Source organism: Gymnoscopelus microlampas (genome assembly GCF_963454915.1).
Source record: "Gymnoscopelus microlampas genome assembly, chromosome: 4".
In the NCBI taxonomy this organism is placed as follows: Eukaryota; Metazoa; Chordata; class Actinopteri; order Myctophiformes; family Myctophidae; genus Gymnoscopelus; species Gymnoscopelus microlampas.
This window is the reverse complement of record NC_139941.1, coordinates 4,525,593-4,538,345: the sequence shown is the minus strand read 5'-3', so window position 1 is coordinate 4,538,345 and position 12,753 is coordinate 4,525,593.

Genomic DNA, 12,753 nt, shown 5'->3' with positions numbered 1-12,753 from the left:
GGTCGGCAGCTCCACCATGTCCTTGTCCTACAACTAAAACTGAGTGTGTTTGTTTCTGGCAGCCTTTTATACTCAGCTGAGCCAATCAGTGTGGGTTCAACCATGTTGCAGGTTACTTCAAACATGCAACAAATCTACACCACACATTCCATTAAAACATCTGAATCAATAACCCTGGCAAAAACATATAACTTAAGCACCCTATGGCAAAACAAACATTATCACATTATTAGCAGCTTCCAATATACCACACATATAACACAAAACCCCCCTCTCTCTTCTACTGTGGTCCAGTCCACCCATATATGGTGCTCGGGCACCCTGGGGACTCTTTTGCCCGAACACCCTGGAACAGACAGACATAAGCAGTATTAAAATCACAATCCAACATCCCATATATATTGCCAAATTATATTGCACATTCCTCTTATGATCCAATATCCTTGTGCAAATATACTGTGCAAAAGAGTAAAGTGCAAATTAGTGTCAATTATAAGTAACTAGGCCTAGAGCATTGGTTCTCAACCTTTTCAGGCGTGACCACCCAAAATAATCATATTTGAACTGGGGACCCCCCACCCTTGTAAGCACTTAGAATGTAGGAGTTGAAGCATTCAATTTAGTTTGACTCGGTTCCACAGATAAATATTGTGAAAATAGCAAATCTACAACCACACAACGCCTCGCTTGTAGACTGACTATTTTCTCATATTATTTGACAATTTGGCCAGTGTTTGACCAGTTTGTATAGTATAGTTTGTTGGTTACTTTATGATCTTTTACTTTTTTTTCAGAGGTTTTAAAAACGTCTTAAAAGTCCAAATTCACTTCACAGTCATCTGTGGACCCCCCAAAATCATGTAGGGACCCCCCTTCGGGCCCCGACCCACAAGTTGAGAGCCTCTGCCCTATAGGTACAGGTTGTTTGTGAGCTCCAGCACATGGAAAAGTACCAGTGAGTCTCTAAATACTTCACTCAACTAGAGAAACTATTAGGAAAATGAAAGGATTGAGGGCGGTCCTTCATATTGGGGTGGTGATATGACTGGTTTGTGGTTTCTAAAGCAGTGGACGTAGCTTTGTGTTCTCGCCAGTGTTCTTGCAACTACCTTGCATTCTATTCAGAAGTGTCCAGATGCGTCAGTAGGCAGACATAATCTCTGATTGTCAGGCAACAATACCCAGGTGGCCAAGGTGGGCACAAATTAAACATGAGCTGGGCAAGCAAAGGCAGGTGTGTGTTTACCACCACTGATGACATCTGGCCCAGGGGTGATGAAATAGTGACTCAACAGGTGCAATGTTGGCCTAGCTTGGTCTGTACAGTGTCATAATACGGGAGAGTCTCTTTTCCCGGTGTTTCGCCCAGGCAGACAGGGTTGAGGTTAGGTTTAAGCATACTTTCTGTGAGGTTTAGGGTTATAGTTAAGGGTTAGGGTTAGGCATAGTGGCCCTCATTTATCAACGCGGTGCAGCCCGAATAATGAGCGTACGGCGAAATCACCGCGCCTTTCGGCATTTATCAATATATCCTGACGTGGGCTTCATCCTACCGTAGGCTGAAATCTCACGTCTGGTCGAGACCAGTTGTTGACGTTGGCTGCACCCGTTTATTCCATTCTAGACCTGCGGAGCACCATTGTCTGACTGTCTGACAAGCATCTGGACACATAATCCACTCCTAAATGTGTATATCTACACTAATAAATAATTGCTGTGAAAATATATCATTTTATAAAGTAATTTAAACAAACTGCTTTAACAGTCATTCAGATAAGATTGTAGATCTGTCTGTATTGAAAATAGCAGATCTACAAGCTCACAAGCCAGCGTTGCATCGCGACGCGTTGTGAGCTTGTAGATATGCTATTTTCAAAAATATACGAGCGCTTTTGCGCCGGGAGTCCCGCGGTCGGGACCATAGACTGTAAAAAAGAATGGACAAAGCCACTCCCCTGCTTTCTACAGAACGAAAATGAAGCCGATAGTTCAGGAACATGCATTCCTCCATAGTTAATATATACAGTTGGCCACGCCGGAACTCAAACGCTATTGGTTGAGACCAGACACGTGACCAGCAAACCGGAAAACACCCCCAAAAATGCTATTGGTTGGGTAGCTTGTCAATCAAGAGCGGGGGCGGGGAATGAATGCTATTGGTTGTGTAGGTTGTCAATCAAATCATCCCGCCCCTCCTGGAGCATAGCCTACTTTATCGTCAATTTTAGAATAAATGGGACCATAATTTAGCAAAACGCATATCATGATGATTGAAAGGAGACTTTAAACTAGGGACTGGAAGCATATAGAATTTATGACAATTTTTATTACGGTAAGAAAATCTAGTCTAAAGTTTGTCAAAAATCCATTCCCATTCGCTAAAATAAATTCTTTCTGACACTTCAGGTCGGCGCAGGGTAAAACAGCGCCACTCTGGCCATTCATAAGCTTCCGTGTTGGCCTCATCGTAAATATCCAAGCCTTGCCCCTTGGTCGGGACTCACTCCCGGCCACCTTTTCATGGACAGTGAGGTCTCCAAACTTACAGTAGCTTGTCCTATGTTATGGAGTTATGTCATAGAGAGTTATGTAGGCTACACAACCTGGCTGGGTTAAGGATATAAACCCGACGCTCCAATATTAACGTGGCGGCACGGAATCACTGCATTCCGCCCGAGTCTCATGTACCCTTACGCTACGGGCGGGTGTGTGTGTGTGTGTGTGTGTGTGTGTGTGTGAGAGAGAGAGAGCGAGAGAGAGAGAGCGAGCGAGAGAGAGAGGCGTGTGTGTGTGCGGCGAGGCCAGCGGGGGAACCTGTTTCTTATTGGCTTTTCATGTCTTTGGTCGTATTCTGGTTCGTCTTCATGTCGTAAAATCGGGGCGTTTTGAGAATAATTAAGGGCGTGTTATTATTATTATAATTCAGCCGTGACATTTATCAACGCTGGGACCAAGTGTACGCTCGGATCAGCTGTGTAGGATGCGTTGATAAATGTGACTTCGACGTTGGTGTACGGCCGAATATATGGAAAAATATATGGCGGTTTATACGCTGCGTTGATAAATGAGGGCCACTGTTTGTGAGGTTACGGTTAGGTTTAGGCATAGTTTTAGTGAAGTTAGATGTTAGGGTTTAGACGCAATCAAGGTGATCGAAACACCAATGAAAGAGGGAGGGAGCCATGTTTCCCATTCAACCCGGAAAACCTCCCTACGTCCGGTGCCAGAACTGCTCCCGGTTCGGCTACAATGGGAAAACATGGCCACAGGCTGACTAAATAAGCAATTTAAGCTGTTGTTTCGTGCCGGACCAAAAAGCTAGGGTTCCGGAACATCCTCAAACATCTGTACAGTTTGGAAACTACCATTCGTTTTTGGATACGATGTGGCGAAAAAGGTAATCCACGGACCCTTTGCGGCCGTTCCACCGATTCCGGTAGAGCTTGCAGTGGACTTTACATACGACGTGTCACTCGACGTGACTTTACACTTGCTTTTATTACCTTAGTAAACCTTTTCATAAAGACTTCATGTTTTCATTGGCTAGTTTCAAGTCTTCTTTCACACCGCATGATGTCTTTTTGTAAAATGTGCTCCCATTAATTAGAATTAATTATAAAAAGGGTGCTTCTATCGGTTCTATTGAGTGAAGGCCCACCACGCTCCCCTTCCACCCAATAGCATTAGATTATTCGCAACAGGAAATCCAAGATGGTCATTTTGAATTTGCTTAACTACAGGCTTCAAAACGGGTCTGTAGATGAACTGGATAGCCTACCATAGTTGGAATATGAGGCAATGAGGACTCTGGCTGGAGCCCTCATTCATTGTCATTTCGACTATGCTTGCACATCACGGTTCACTAACATCCTCTCTACAGAAACTATAGACCTCAAAACAAACGGGTAGACTACTAGGCAGGTAGAAGACCGAATGCTCACTGCATCTCTCTGACTCCCCTGGGTCTGACTCCCTACCCAAACTCAAAACTAACCGAAAAGAATGGCTGACCTTAAAATGAAATTGAGCAAAGTTTAACTCTTTGAACACCTTGATAGTAGAATCCTATGCCCCACCCCCCGCCTCTCCTATCTCTGTGCATGTACCATGTGATTCTACTGAATTTTATTCCAACATTTATTGTATTGTATTTGTATTTTTTTGTATTATATGTACAGTATTATTATGTATTATTGATGAATTAGGTACAATGGACCCCAATGGGAACAAGCTCCCTGGGGCTTTTTGTGTTATTGTTTTTAACATAACCTTTGACTGTACAACCTGTGCTGTTAACAAACTTGTTAATAAAGTATTCAATCAATCAATGGGAGGAGTGAGCGACAAGGGAGCTTAGAGTTGGGTCAGCAGTTAAATGCTTTACAAAAATGGCTGTCACATGCCAACACCACATTAGTTGATAGTGTTATGAAACCTTCATACAGAGAATACTGTTTTCAAGTATTTTGACCATGAAAATAACACAAAAAAGCAGCTTTAACCCATTGAAACGCCTATAAAGGCCTTCAATTAATGCTGTTAGAAAATAATAGCTAATGGGTATACATTTGCCAATGTACATTATTTGCCTCTCAAAGACCCGCAGAGAATCAAGAGATACACATTTTCCTTGTCTATATAGGTCTAAAATCGCCATACTTCTTTAAGGTAGGGTAATCTTTATTTATGATGGATAATAGATGTTTGTATCTCTGACTCAATTTGGTTTAATATGGTAAAATTAAAAGTATTACTAACAATCACAAATCAAATATCACATATAATATATATCAATATAAACCTATTGCTATAAGATACACATAAAATGTATATGATTGAATTTCTGCTTCTACATCTTGGTGGCATCTCGACCCATGATAGACTTCTTGGTGTTTCTCTCAGGTTTCAAAATTATTATATAACACTTTGGTCCAAACAGCACAACCAAAAGGCCAAAACTAGAAGCTAAAATAGCAAATACCTCCACTACATCTGCATATTTGCCTGGAGAGCTGATATATGCTGGGATGAAGGCTATCCACACGGCACAGAAGATCAACATGCTGAAAGTGATTAACTTAGCTTCATTGAAGTTGTCTGGAAGATTCCTTGCCATGAATGCTAGGATGAAGCTGAGGAGTGCCAGTAAACCAATGTAACCTAGTAACACTGAAAAACCAACTGTTGATCCCACATCACACTCATAGACTATCTTATCACTGTTGTATTGTTTGTTTTTACGAGGAGTTGGTGAGGCAGACACAAGCCAGACTATGCAGATTGTTGCCTGGATGGAAGTAAGAGCCAGAACTGTTCCTCTCTGCTGCATAGCACCGAAAAACTTCATAATGTCTGCACCCCCAGGCTTGGAGGCCTTGAACACAGCCAACACCACCATAGTCTTTACCAGGATACACGAGACACACAGCACAAAGCTGATCCCAAATACTGCATGCCTCAGCTGACAAGTCCAGAGCCTGGGACGGCCAATGAACAGAAGTGAGCACAAGAAACACAGTTTGATTGACAGCAAAAGTTGGAAGCTGAGTTCTGAGTTGTTGGCGCGTACCATAGGCGTGTCTCGATGATAGATGAAGATTCCCATGACAATGGCACACGTAAGTGTGCCTAGCAATGAGATGGTTGTCAAGGAGATACCCAGGGCCTCATGGAAGGAGAGGAACTCCACGCTCTTAGGGACACAGTGGTCACGCTGGGGACTGGACCAGAAATCCTCTGGACAACTGGTACATTCCGTAGAGTCTAACAAAGAGGGTAAGGTTAAAGGGACATACAAGTACAGTATCATCATCATCATCATCATCTTAAAGATAATCTACATGTATAATGTAAATCTACCAGTCTCATTGCTGATCTCTCCCTCAGAACAAGCAATACAGTCAAAGCAGCAGACAGGTTCCCCTTTCCTTCTGGCCACACGGGTTCCAGGGGAACAGCTCTCACTGCACACTGACCGAAGCGGCTAAAGAGGAAAGTAACAATGATCGATTTCAGTCCAAACTAAATTACATGCACATATGAGCTCAACATAAATTATTATAGAAAGCCAAAGTGACCTTTTTGGTTTCAAAGCTCCAGAAGATTCCCTCTTCATCAAGGATGAGCTCTTCACCTGCGGAGGGTGACTTTTTGTACACACCTACATACTGAACTTTTATGCTTCCATCAGGGAGCCACACCCAGTTCATTATATCACAGATTGGTACGGCATCACCATTCTCATCAAATGATACTTGATCACCAAATGATGTGTTGAAGTTGATCTTTTCCAGGTAATACACAAGCTAGAGATGGAGATGAACAAAATCATGAAGAGCAACAAATATATTTTTGACCCAACCTTCAGGGCATTGGGGAATCTCCCATGCTTTGTACCAATATCATATTTACATAATCATTATTATTCAAAAATAAATCCAAATGGAAATTCTAGTAAACTGTCTATTAATATCACACCTGCCATGGCTGTATTGTCTGCAAACTCGCACAGCTGTGCCCAATGAAAGGCCCTCTTCCTGGCACACATTGCAACATGTCATGGAGGGCATGGGCCACAGCATACACATTCTTATACACATTATACTCTGGCCTGAGGTTAGACACATCCAACAGGGTTGTTTCTGCTGTTCCCAGGTCTTCTTGTCCAGTACACACCCTTCCACCAGCATGCACCCACTCTGACGGAAGGGGTGCAAATTTACACCGAAATGTGTGTTCCCAAAACTGCCTCACCTGACAGAAATGTAAAACACCTTGTGAATATCTAAACATCAGATTGAAAATGCAGCTTAAATACAAAATGTATCTTATTGACAGCTGAATGCCTCAGCAGATGTGATCTTCCCTCCGACTAAGACTCATATGATGAATGCTGTATAAGCAAAGCTTGCAGAATCATCAAAGATCGCAGTCACCCCAGCAACAGATTGTTTCAGAAGATGCCACATGGAAAGTGACATGGCCAGCGGCAGTAGATTGATAAAGAGCTTCTTCCCCAGGATAATCAGACACTTGAACCAACTAGCCAAAGTAAAGCTTGTGAAACGCTAATGACCCCCGCCCCCAAACCCTGAAACTCTTATGTACACAAGATGTAACAATAAAGATGGTTGAAACTGACTGCCAGAGTATTTTCATAAAGTACTCCCCCAGTGCCAGCGATTTTCGTGTTTTTTTATTTTTTTATTTTGTAATTTTTCATTCAAATAAATTGTCAGAGTGTTTTTTTAAACACATACGACAAATCTGCCACTAGAGAGCAGCAAATAGACAGCTTGATCGGCTCGCTGACTCACTCGCCGCCCCCACACCCAGTCAAACAGTCAATACGTCAAACCGGAGGATGTGACGTGTTCTCAGATTTTCCGATCGGCCAAAATTACGATGTGATACACAACGGCGATGACTGCTCGTCACCCAGACTATAGATTGTAGAAGTTGACCTCTCCGTTCGTTTATTATACCGTGTGAAAAAACGTGTGTTTCCCTATTCTGGCCGAAAATGACCGGGGAAAAACAATGAAAACCGGAAACGGAATCTGCGTCATAAAACCGGATGCAGGTGTGGGTGAAGTAAGTGGAACTCGAAACCAAGATTGAAAATGAAGCAGCATAGCGCGATCAGAGATTAAACAATGAACGCGCGTCTAACACGTCGACGGTCAACTGGACAAACTAGCAATTGACACGTTATCGAGTCAACGGCATTCAAAGAGTTAAACAAAGACACACTATGATATTTGCATGGTTGTTCTCAAAGTCATTTTCAGGATGTGTTTTCAACAAGAAGTCTTTGAGGCCTGGTATCTCTCCACGACGAACTGCAATACCCAGGGTGCCTCTCAGGTAGGGCATGTAGCGAGGAGTCTGGAGCTTTGGCTGTTCTACGAAGGCCACATCAGCTATCCACTGCAAACCTATCACCTTCTGCTTCACCACCTGTTGATTGTGATCAAATGCAAAATACAACAACAACAACAACAACCATGCACCAACACCGTCACCACCACCACCATCATCCTCATCATCATCGTCATAATAATAATGATAATACAGTCTTCTGTAAACTAACAAATAATAGGTTAATTTAATCATAGGTTAATTAGATCGTAACCCGAACCTCGTCCATGAGTTTAATCAGAGGGATCCCATACGCAACTACAGCGACCACGCGAGCTGTGGACGTCTTCATCACAGTGACAATCTTCTGGAGTTCAGCCGGGTCACTGTCCCAGGGCAGAGCCTCCAAATACGCCAGGCAACCCCAACCGGACTGGGCCAGCTCAGACCGGAAGATTTGGGCTGCATCGTTGCCATAGGCGTCATCAATAAACAAGAATCCAACCCAGGTCCACTCGAACCGTCTCATAATCTGGAGCATAGATCGCACCTGAATGGATATAGAATGGAGGGATGAGTGCTTAACCCATTAAAACCAAGAAAGCATCTGTGTCATTTTAGATTTTAGCGTTAGTTATTCAAAGGTAGCCGATATACAAGCTCACAGTGCGTCACTTCATGCCGCGCTATGAGCTTGTAGATATGCTATTTTTGAAAAATCGTGAAAATGTGTGCAAATCTTTGAACATATATACATTTTAAAAGCGAACATTTTTAACACAAATTTGCTTTTGGGGGTCGCTGGAACAAAATATTTTGAGATGGGGTGTCCGAGGCCAAATACATATTATTTTGGGTGTCCTTGACATGAAAAAGTTTCAGCACCACTGATATAGAAGCATATGTTTTTCAGAAAACTGTTAGGATTTAGAAGGCATTTTTAGAACCGGCCTCAAGTCGTAATAGGTTAAACTGGATTATTCACATAGTGGTAAATCATTGACCCTGCGATCAATAAAAGTTAGGCTCCAGCAGTAATGCAGATAAGCAAAATGAGAGGTGTGATATGCGACCGGCAATTTCAATTACACTCATAGAGGAAGTGTGTGGAACATGTACTACTAGAAGTTCACCTGGATGGTGTTACTTATGACTGTTCTGAAGAAAGAAGGGTACTGATTCCGGTCGCTCAGACAGGAGCACATGGCATAGGAACTTATCTGAAAAAAAGATACAAAATATCCCGGTAACACTGTATATTAAGGTTGAATGTATAATGCATTATAAGCCTATTTATAATGCATTATAATGTGCTTATAAGGCATTTTAACACTTGTTATGAATGTTTTATAATCATGTGACAACGTATAAGCTCATTGGAACAGTCAGTAATTTTTTGAGTATTTGTTATTAGTTGTTCTGCATAATTTATAAACATTTATAACGAGTGTTATGAAGTCTTATAAGTGCGTTATAAATGTGATTATAATGCATTATAGACCCCACCTTTAAGTAAAGTGTTACCTGGTAGTTGTTAGTAGTGCTGTTCTGCCGAGCTTATAATGCATTATGACCAGCATTTAAAATACTTCATAAAAAAGTGGTTATGCATGAAAATTATTAATGTTATAAGCGGATTATAATGCCTTATAATAGCGCTTGTAATGCATTATAGGCACAACCTTAATATACAGTCTTACTAATATCTCTTATGAAATATACAACTTATTTCTATTCGACAAATTTCCCCTGCAAGCAAAGCATGTGAGTGGAGTGAGGAATGAAGAGGCTGTTCTCATGCTCCACTCAACCTGTCACTCTGTCACTCACCGCCAGAGGAGTAATAAAAAAACAACCAAAAAATAAAACAGCGAGTGGCAAAGAAAAGTTACTACTTATAAGCCTTATTTCAAGCTTATTCAAAAAAATAGCTTAAATACCGATCTACAAGCTCACAAAGTGTCACTTGTAAATCTGCTATTTTCACTATTAACAAATAAACAAATACGTACAAATAAAATATGAAAAGTTCGCCGATTATGACATGCCCAAAATTGGGACGCCAATTTGGTTGAAAGTATGTATGGTTGCAGATAATTGTACTTTTGCTCTCTCTCTCTCTCTCTCTCTCTCTCTCTCTCTCTCTCTCTCTCTCTCTCTACAAAGAATACAAAGACATTATATGTGACCACGAGACGAGGCGGGCTCAGGGCCTTAGAATTCTTACTTTCCAGTGTTAATTTCGTCGACCAAAACTATGACGAAAAACATTTGTCGACTACTTTTCACTTAAAACTAAGCTATGATGACTAAAACTATGACTAAATGTACTGACAATTTCGTCAACAAATAAAAACTAGACTAGATTGGAGAAGAGATCCAGTAGAACTAAGTCCTTTTATGCTTTGTTGTGTGCAGGTGTCACTCTCCGAAAAGAATCAGGCATTTCAACGCCAACACGGCCGGCCAAAATACATTTTAGTCGACTAAATCAACTGTAGATTTAGTCGACTAAAATTTCATGGTATCTAGTCAACTAAAACTAGACTATAACTAAAACATTTCAGATGACTAAAATATCACTAAAACTACTGTAAATGGAATTTCATTCAAAAGAATATGACTAAAACTACAGTACATAGAAATGTTGAAATGAACATTGCTACTCTCAGGTCCAGGTTTGGCCTCGTCTGAGGACGACCTAGAGAGAGAAGTCCAGGGTGAATCAAACCTGGAACACAGATGCAATGCACTCTGACCTTAAGAAAACCTACATTAAAAATCTGCCTGCTCCGCTCACATGTTCTGCCTGCAAGTAAATATGTTCTATGTCTTTCAAGCTAACATACAAATGAATATACATTGTACATCATAATATGAAAAACAACCAAATTACCCAAATCAATACATCAAATAGGTGATATTGAAACAGGGTTCAAGTAAGCAACTTACCAGGGGCACTTTGTACAAACCTAATACACTAGAGATTGCAATAGAATGTGAGGAGGAGCAACCACCCATAATTCCGAGCACTGGAGGAGAGCCAACACAGCTCTCATCCAGTTGAAACTGCTCCTCTCTCCCACTGATCAATGACAACGCCGCACGGTATCCAACTCCAAGCGTGTAACAGGTATCATAGAGAATATATCCCAGAGATACATTGGGTAGCAGGCTGGGGTTTCTGTTGATCTCTGTAATGGCAAAAGCCATGGTCTGGGCTCTTCTGAACCCGTCAATGTAGAAACTAACACACAAAATGCCACTGTAACCTTGCACATTTATCTTTATAGAAATATACAACATCAAATAATCATTTGCGATTAATCAAAACAAGGTCTCTGTTCACTTGCTTTCTATTGTATTTGTGATACTCACCCATAACAAATGTGGTCCTGTTGCTCGGAAGTGAAAGACAGATCAGGGAAGACAGAAGAGAGGTGGATATCAATCACGGCACCCAGAACCAAGTCCCCAGGCTTGTACATTCTGTTGAGATTAAACCGTGCCTGTAAGCCACAAGAAGAGGAAGATGAGGAAGACAAAGCGGAAAAGGAAGAGAACAATATCAAGTTTAAAAGCAGGTGTATGGCTAGAGAAGCCCTCATGACGGTCCTCCTCTGTCAAACGCATTCCCCCCACCTTCTCTGCATTGTCCAGTTGTTTTATACACAGTGCTGTGCCATCCCCTGTGCCACCTTATGGCATTACGTAATCTTTCACAGCACCCATCCGGGCAGAGGCAGAAGTAGAGGCAAGGCTTAACATACACTACATTAACAATACTTTAATATGAAAGTAATGTTGTGTGTCCTGCAATGCGCCAATGACGCTATTTCACCATATCGGCAATGATTTCATGACACTGTAGGTCATGAAATGCATTATGGATTTTCGAAAATCATTTATATAAATATAAATAAATGAAGCTGCAAGCATACAGTATATCTGAAATGTTCTTTTCTAGTTATTATTAAAAGATACAAAAATAAATCACAGTTTTGAGGGCCTAATGATGCTCAAAAACCCCCTACAACAGAAATGGCTCAAAATACCCCCTCACAACAAAATATGATACCCCACATTACGATTTCACATACATGTACAGTACAAACTTCAGAACGTACATGTAACATGTCTAGACTAACAAAAAAGCCTCTTGGAATCACCTAAACCCAACAGTGGGGCAGATAGGCAAACCAATTGTGCATTTTATGACTAAAGCATGAAACTTTCAATATATCATCTACATACCCCAAGGTTTAATTTTAGACGTGGAACCACTTTCTGACCTTGAGGGGTCATTCACATCAGCATTGCATTTTTCCGCTTTTCCTCTTAATATTCTCCAACGTTTGTTAAAATGGCAGTCTGGTTCTGATGAATATTAAGTAGTTCCATGATTTGGTGGGGGCCACTCATTAAAAATGTATGTAGCAAAAAAACTAGCGTCATTTGTATTGTTGACCAATTTCTACCATATAGTGCATGTTTCATTCAACTTCGACCCCTCTGTCACATGGTACTATTTTTTGTGTCATATATTTTGTACCATGTGACAGAGGGGTCGAAGTTGAACGAAACCTGCACTATATGGTAGAAATAGGTCAACAATACAAATGACGCTAGTTTTTTTATTAATCTATTTTTAATGAGCGGCCCCACCAAATCTACTAATCTACCGGAACTACTTCATATTCATCAGAACCGGACCAGAACTCTGACCACGGGACTCGGCCAATCAATTAATACCTTTGCAACCACTACATTTATGGCAAGTATTTCCTACAGCTTTAAGTCCAAAAATCCGAACTAACCCTTTAATGACTTTTCTCACTAAATATGTACAGAAATACATAATACCAATATACAGTTACAACTACAATATTGTAT